At 37.7% G+C, this 8,746-nt stretch overlaps 1 pseudogene; it reads left to right on the top strand.

Annotated features, from left to right (window-relative positions):
* Positions 1-7,225: 7,225 nt before the first annotated feature.
* LOC113613497 (60S ribosomal protein L31 pseudogene) lies at positions 7,226-7,792 on the top strand (annotated as a pseudogene).
* The last annotated feature ends 954 nt before the right edge of the window (positions 7,793-8,746 follow it).

Genomic DNA, 8,746 nt, shown 5'->3' with positions numbered 1-8,746 from the left:
CATTGTCCATGATTTCCCTGCCTGAAAAATATTTTCTTAAGTGTTTCCCGAACATTATTCACACCCTTTTCCAAATTCCACCATTAATCCATCATGAGTCATTAGACCAGTTGCTTCACTTCTATGAGCCTTAGAGTCCTTACCTATAATGTTAGACAGTTTTAAAAGATTCCTTCCAACATCAGATATTATTTCCATCTTTGTCATTGGCTATCAGAATGGAGATTTAATGATTTCTGAAGAGCTTTCCAGATTAAAAGTGCTGAGAGCTGAGAAGAAGAGTCAACTCAGAATAGAGTTTGTGTTTGCATCTCTTTTGCAACAGCTGTTCTTCTTGTATGCAGTTCCATGACCTTCTGTTCTTATTTTCTATATCCCTGTAATATAAAACAGTCCCTATTTCAGGACCTGTTGAAATCTTTTCCTGCCTTGCTCCTGGATCTCAAGAAAAGAGAGACACAACATGCACCCCATGGGATCTGCAGATGCTCACAACACATAAACGGAGTAGTGTACATAAAGAAACCACTTGAGGCTGGACATTTTCAAATTTGGGGGGGAAAACTAAAAACCACATCTAAGGCTGCATTTGATACTTATGTTCTTTATTGACATCATATTGGAGAACTTGAAAACCCTCAGTATTTACAAAGTTAGTAAATACTAAAATTCACTATTCTAAAGAATGCAAGGTAAAGAAAGCTAAGGTTTCCTTTACATTGAATTACATATTTTCAAAGGTTAGCTCTTCTGAATTCAAAATTTATTCTGAAGACAAGACTTATGGAGGGTATCGTTTATCTTAGGGTAGGCTCAAATGTTTTAAAACAATCATGAAACTACTGAAAATAAAGTATGTTTCTGTTTAAAATCTTGTAAGCTTTGTTTTCAATTAGATGACAAATATTCTGTTGCTATAGTAAATCTCATCCTTAAGTAATTCTTTCATTTTCAGGTTTACTCCAAGCTCCCACTATGCAGTTATAAAACCATTCACATCGGATGGAAAAGATCTATTTGGTTATCTGGGGTCTCCCTTTCTCTCCCCACCTTTCACACAGGTTTCTTCCCTAAGACATCTTCTCCAGTGATTTGTACAACTTTGCAATAACTCAAGAAACGGCGCATCTTTGGCTTCTTTTAAAAGAATATGCCACAGGGGCTTCCCTGGTGGTGCAGTGGTTGAGAGTCCGCCTGCCGATGCAGGGGACACGGGTTCGTGCCCCGGTCTGGGAGGATCCTATATGCCGCGGAGCGGCTAGTCCCGTGAGCCATGGCTGCTGAGCCTTCGCGTCCGGAGCCTTCGCGTCCGGAGCCTGTGCTCCGCGACGGGAAGAAGCCACAGCAGTGAGAGGCCTGCGTACCGCAAAAAGAAAAAAAAGAATATACCACAACTTTTGAACATTGCAATTAATCTTAATTTCCTCCCTAAACCCCTCCTTTCTCATTAGGCTCACCTCCCACCAGGAAGCCCCGCACACAGTCTACCTTTGCTTGGCAATGTCATCTTTAGCTTTGTTTTAAATGGTTTTTTGTTTACTTGTTTTTAAGGCATTTAACTCCAGTGCTTTCAACATCACGTAGGCTGGAGTGTCCAGGATGCTGTCATCACTCACATGTCCAGAACCAGAGAGCTTCCCGCTGAGATCTCCCTCCCCACGTGCCCCTCATCCTCCAGGGCCCCTTCGCATGGCCTCTCGTTCCGGTGGGACAGTCAGACTTCTTATGTACAGACTGACTTCTAAGACCACAAAAGCAGAGGCTGTCAGGGCTTCCCAAGGCTTAGGTGGTGTCACTTAGCCCATGTTCTATTGCTTAAAAGGGAGGCACAGGGCCAGTCCAAGCCACCCTGGAAGGGGATTGCATGAGAGTATTAAAGTGGAGGCAGAGTTCACTGGGGGCCATCTTTGGAGACCAGCTGTCACCTACAGCAATCTTAGGTGACTTGATCAAGTCATGCATTTAGTCAGTGGCTGAACCAGAATTCAAGCAACCTGTTTTCTTCACTCTCTTTTCCATTTTTTTTTTTAATTGGGGTATAGTTGTTTTACAATGTTGTGTTAGTTTCTACTATACGGCAAAATGAAGTAGAGTTCCCTGTGCTATACAGCATGTTCTCATTAGTTATCTATTTTATACATATTAATTTATATACATCAATCCCAATCTCCCGATTCATCCCACCCCTTCTTTCCCCCTTGATGTCCATATGTTTGTTCTCTACATCTGTGTCTCTATTTCTGCCTTGCAAACAGGTCCATCTGTACCATTTTTCTAGATTCCACATATATGCATTAATATACGATATTTGTTTTTCTCTTTCTGAATTACTTCACTCTGAATGACAATCTCTAAGTTCATGCATGCTCTACAAATGACCCAATTTCGCTCCTTTTTATGGCTGAGTAATATTCCATTGTATATATGTACCACATCTTCTTTATCCATTTATCTGTTGATGGGCATTTAGGTTGTTTCCATGACCTGGCTATTGTAAACATTGCTGCAATGAACACTGAGGTACATGTGTCTTTTTGAATTATGGTTTTCTCTGAGTATATGCCCAGTAGTGGGATTGCTGGGTCATATGGTAATTTTATTTTTAGTTTTTTAAGGAACCTCCATACTGTTCTCCATAGTGGCTGTGTCGATTTACATTCCTACCAACAGTGCAAGAGGATTCCCTTTTCTCCACACCCTAACTCAAACAGTGCCAAAATCTTTTGTTGAATCCAAAGTACTAATCACATGAAGCTCAGTGACTAAAAAAATTTTTAACAACAGAACATTTTTTAAAAAAATTAATTCCCCACACCACCCATTTGGTCCCCTTCTCCTCTCCAAGCCAGAGCCCTCCTGCAATGTGCTTTTTTCTTCAATTCTGATGTATATATATTCATGTCCAAAAATCCTGACTAAGCAGGGCTCATAGCTCAGAGATAAGTTCTAGACACTGTCACCAGCATTTCAAAGAGCTGCTGTTAAGATATACTATCTAAAACATGGAAATAAGGCAAAGGGGGAGGAATCATGTCCTTTCAATGTCATACCGGGACATGGCTTAATAAGCTGACCAAAAGATTATTCAGTTATCCAGGAGAACATACCTGTGTTTGATTTTGTTGTCTAGTAATTAGGTCCTGTGAAGTTTCATAACTTATAGATTTCTGTCCAAGAAAACTATTAATGATTTCTGTTTGTGATATAAACTAACCCCAAAGATTTGGCTTTATTTGTCCTGTAGGGTACCAACAGGTACCTAACCTGTATCTAACCTGGCAATTCATTCTAACATTTTTTAAATGCGTGTAAATACTCAGTTCCTCAAATTCTCCTTGAATCAGCTTATTTCTTACTGGCTTCCTCACTAATGAGTTGAGTAAATCTTTGATACAAGCTTCCTCTATATCTCTATGAGAGTTAGATTTTCAACTTTCCAAAAATTACACTTTGACACTACAAAGACTCCAGTGGAACTTCCTGGGGGTAAGAAACTGAGGGCAGCAGGGGCTGACACGGGCCCTGGGCCATCATTGTCATCTATGCCGAGCTGGTTAACTCAGCCCACAGAACTGAATATCTTATTTGGCAGTAAAATTTTTAAGGATTATTCATGGGAGCTCACTTTACAGTGCTCAGGGCTTTTTTTCTGGGATTCAAGCAGCTCATGAGGAAAATCCTAAGCACTAAAATTCAGACAGGATTTTACCACCTGGAAAGATGACAAGTGGGGAAAGGAGAAGAGGCAGCCAGCAGAAATTTCTGGAGAAAGACCACCATCTCTGCCAATTCAACACTGGAATTTTTAGCTTTTGCTTGAAGAAGTTAACAATCCCTATGCACCCATATCACGTGTAAGAATTTCCACCTATACCCAGTGTATGTTCTTCTGCGGCTCTGCTCATCTAGGGGATCCAGCATTCTGTCCGCATCACATTATCGGATGTGCGTTTCTTCATAAGTTCACATAGTAGACAAAATCTCAGGCCAAAAATGCAGGGATATAAGAAATGTGATGTGCTATATTCTTCTTTACCTGAACTTTATTTCCATTTTGAGTTCCCACTGGGCCGTCTGCTGGAAATGTAATCGAATTCAATTCACAGCCAGTTCTGACCCTACCACTACGGGTGCAGGTACAGTCCAAAAGGATGTGAGAATGCTGGGACGCTCTACATGGCTGGACTGGACGTGGTCTATCTGCTCTGGCATACATTAGGCTGAGTACGGCTGCTGCCACTGCATCTCTCACTTCCAGCTTCTGGTCTACCCCAGGTCTGACTACCCCTCAGCTGAACACTGGGCTCTTTGAATTCTGCAGAAGATATGTTTCTGCTCCCACCCTTTCCAAGGAATCTGAAGCTAGATGCCTCTGGCCCTCTCTATCTAGGTGTGCTGGACAGCCATTTCTACTCTATGGCTCTCTTCATTTAAGAAAAAGTATCTACAACTTTAAAATAAGACAAAAACATGGTTGAGAGTTCTTTAAAATTAATTGTGGAGCATCATCGAACAAGCCTTCTTATGGGTCATCTGAGGAGACTCAAGGCAAAGTTTCTCAACGTTTTTGTTTTTTTTAATTTCCCTCCAAGGAGAAAATGTAATTACATTCCAATTTAATTTTAATTAATTAACTTAAGCTAGTTAATTTAATTAATAATCAGACACAAGAGGGAGGAGATATGGGGATATATGTATATGTATAGCTGATTCACTTTGTTAGAAAGCAGAAACTAACACACCATTGTAAAGCAATTATACGCCAATAAAGATGTTAAAAAAATCATCAATTGATTTCATTAATTGCTCTGATTTACCCCTGATGAGAGAACATAAATAGACTACATGTTGTTTAACTTTAAAAGTCATTGCTACCTGACTTGCTGGAGGTCTTTCACAGATCTTTGAAGAGACTCCAGGCAGGAGACGTGACAGAGGGGTGAATCTTGGGAGACCCAGAGAAGTCGCTATCTGATACAATAAGTCAGGGTATCAGTTCCTCTGGTAACACTTTTTCTAACCTATGTTAGCCAAACGAGAGCATTGGAGGTGGAAAATACACTTTCTCTCTCAAACTTTGCTCAGTTGCCTCTTTGAGTTTATTCACCAGAAATGGGTGGGCAATATAAAGGATTGTTTGTCAAATATTTCTACTCCTTTCTTTACCACTCAGAAAATAAACACTAGGAAGCCAATTTGTGACATCCTCACAGCTTATCTTTGCTAATCATAGGGTCTTTTCCTTTACTCCCTGCCTTTTCTCTTTCTACCTCCTCTCTAAAATAGCTTCAGCTCATCTTCATCCTTCTGCACAATAGCTTACCCTCATAAAAACATCTGGGGTTACTTATATCTTGATGAGACTCCAAATCTATGTGTTACCTTTTCCAGTGTTTTAGGTCCTGACTCTAACTGTGAAAGCTTTTGCAGCCAGTGCAGAGTATTCCAAGCCTCAGTGATTGGGTGAGAAAAAGAAAAAAGTAGAAGTACCAGTGATGGTAAAACTATATCAAGTGGTCTCACATATTTAAGACAGGTGATCCAAAATGAGAGGAAGCATGGGAGTCAAAATAATTTTGGAGAAATAATGACTAACTTTTTTTCCAAATTTGATGAAAAATACCAGCAGGCAGACCCAAGAAGCTTAACAAATCCTAAGCAAATCATATTCAACTTGTTGAAAACCAAAGACAGAGAGAAAAATCTTAAAAGCAACCAGAAAATAAAGACATGTTCTCTAAAGAGGAACAATGAGAAGAATGAGAGCAGACAGCTCATCCATAGCAGTACAAGCCAGAAGAAAATGACAAGACGTCTTTAAAGTGCTAGAGGGAAAAAGAGAGTCTGTTGACCTAGAATTCTATATCAAGTGAAAATATTCTCTAAAAATAATAGGGAAAAATGACAAAAACAATTGCCAAGAGAATCTTCCCCAGCAGAAAGAAATATAAAACTCTTTGTGCTGAAGGGAAATGATATCAGATAGAAACAGTAACAGAAATGAAGAAATGAAGCATGTCAGGAAGTATGTATATGCAGGTAAACAGAAAGTATTTTTCTCATTTCTTTTTTTATTTTTATTTATTTATTTTTGGCTGCATTGGGTCTTCATTGCTGTGCATGGGCTTTCTTCTAGTTGCGGCGAGCGGGACTGCTCTTCATTGCAGTGGCTCCTCCTTTTGCAGAGCATGGGCTCTAGGCACATGGGCTTCAGTAGTGTGGCACGTGGGCTCAGCAGTTGTGGCTCATGAGCTCTAGAGCACAGGCTCAGTAGTTGTGGCACACAGGTTTAGTTGCTCAGCGACATGTGGGGTTTTCCCGGACCAGGGCACAAATCTGTGTCCCCTGCATTGGCAGGCAGATTCTTAACCACTGTGCCACCAGGGAAACCTTCATTTCTTTTTTAAAAATACAATTTACTATTCAAAGTACATAAAAATGTACTGTGGGGTTTATAAAAATGCAGAGGTAAAATGAAAGACAATAATAGTACTAAGAATGGGAGAGATCATTTAAAATATGCTATAATAAGTTTTTTATATTATACTTAAAGAAGTATAATATTAATTCAAGGAAGACTATGGTAATATAAGGACACATACTGCAATCCCTATGGCAATCACTAAAATAGCTAAAAACCAATGGATGAGTTAAGATGGAATAAGTTTTTCAAATCCTTGGTTAATTTAAAAAGAAGGAAATGATGGAAAGAGGAACAAAGAACAGACAAGGCAGTGGTGGTCTTAAATTCAAACATATCAATAATTACTTCAACTGTGAGTGGACTAAAACTACAATTAAAAGGTAAAGATCGTCAAACTAGACAAGTAGGAAACACACATTATATGTTGCTTTCAAGAAATGGCCTTCAAGTATAGACAGAGCTTAAAAAATAAAAGATTGGGAAAATTATACCATGCAAACAACTAATCAGAAGAAAATTGTAGGGGCTACATTAATATCACAAGAAGTAGAATTCATGATAAGGAGTATCACCAGAGACAATGGTAGGCATTTCATAACGATGCAATAAACAATTTATTAAGGAAACATAATAATCCTAAATGTGTATGCATCTAATACAAAGCTTCAAAATAATGCAAAAACTGACAGAGCTAAGGGAGAAAAAGACAAATTCCAATCAAAATTGGAGATTTTAACATTTCTTTTCCAGTAATTGATTAAAACATATATATTAAAGATTGTTTTCCAACCAGAGCCCGGCAGAATGACTCCCACAAAGAAGGGTGGAGAGAAGAAGAAGGGCCGGTCTGCCATCAATAAGGTGGTGACCAGAGAATACACTATCGACATTTACAAGAGCATCCATGGAGTGGGTTTCAAGAAACGTGTCCCTCAGGCACTCAAAGAAATCCTGAACTTTGCCATGAAGGAGATGAGAACTCCGGATGTACGCATTGACACCAAGCTTAGCAAAGCAGTCTGGGCCAAAGGAATAAGGAATGTCCCATCTCATGCCCATGTGCAGAAAACGTAATGAACATGAAGATTCACCAAACGAGCTCTATACCTTGGTTACCTATATACCTGTCACCACTTCCAAAAATCTACAGACACTTAATGTGGATGAGAACTAACTGTTGATTGTCAAATAAAGTTATAGAACCACAAAAAGTTAAAAATTAATAAATATATATAAGACTTGAACAACACTATTAGCCAATTTTAAACTTATTGACATTTATAGAACACTACACCTAACAACTGTGGAATTCACATATTTTCCAAGTGTATGTGGAATATACATGAGATAGATCAGCTGCTGAGCCATGAAAGGTCTCAATCCATTATAAAGCACTGAATTCATACAAAGCATATTCTCTAAAAATAATAAAACAAATAAAAGTATGATCTTTCACACAACAAGTCAATAACAAAAAGATATCAGGAAAATCCCTAAACATTTGGAAGCTTCCCAACAAAGTTTTAAATAGCCCATGGATCAAAAAAGAAATTCCAAAGGAAATTAGAAAATATTTTGAACTGGATGATAATGCAAGCAAAATACATCAAAATTTTGTGGAATGCAGCTAAAGCAAAGCTTAAAGGGAAATACCCAGAAAAGACAAAAGAAAGATTTAAAAGCACTGATCTAAACTTTCATCTTAAGAAGCTAGTAAAAGAAGAGGAAATTAAAGCAAAAGGAACAAAACAATAAAATAGAAGCAAAGTAGAAATAGTGAAATAAAAAATAGACAAATGATAGAAAATCAACAAAACTGAGAATAGGTCTCTTGATAGTATTAATAAAATACAAGCCTCTATCTAGATTTATCAATAAAAAAGAGAAAAAATACAAATTACAAATTTCACTCATGAAAGAAAGAGAGTACATCATTCCAGATTCCACAGACATTTAAAAAAATAGTAAAAACAATTGTGAACAACTATATGCCAATAAATTTGACAAATTAGTTAAATGAACAAATTCCTTGAAAGACACAATTTACTAAAATTAAATAAGAAATTTAAAATTAAAAACAGAATACCATTTATACTAGGACAAAGAAATGAAATAGACATGAATCTAACAAAATATTATAAGATTCTATGTACAGATAACTATAGAGCATTGATAAAAGAAATCAAAGAAGATACAAATAAATGGAAATATATCCTACCTTCATAGATTGGAAGACATAATATTGTTAAAATTCAATTCTTACCAAATTACCTGTAATTCAACATAATCCCAACCAAATCTCTGTAAATTATTTGGTAGATA

Source organism: Aethalodelphis obliquidens, unplaced genomic scaffold (assembly GCF_003676395.1).
Source record: "Aethalodelphis obliquidens isolate GAN/ISIS:26980383/991018 unplaced genomic scaffold, ASM367639v1 scaffold88, whole genome shotgun sequence".
Taxonomy (NCBI): Eukaryota; Metazoa; Chordata; class Mammalia; order Artiodactyla; family Delphinidae; genus Aethalodelphis; species Aethalodelphis obliquidens.
The sequence above is the reverse complement of the archived record's forward strand: the minus strand, read 5'-3'. Positions and strand labels throughout refer to the sequence as shown.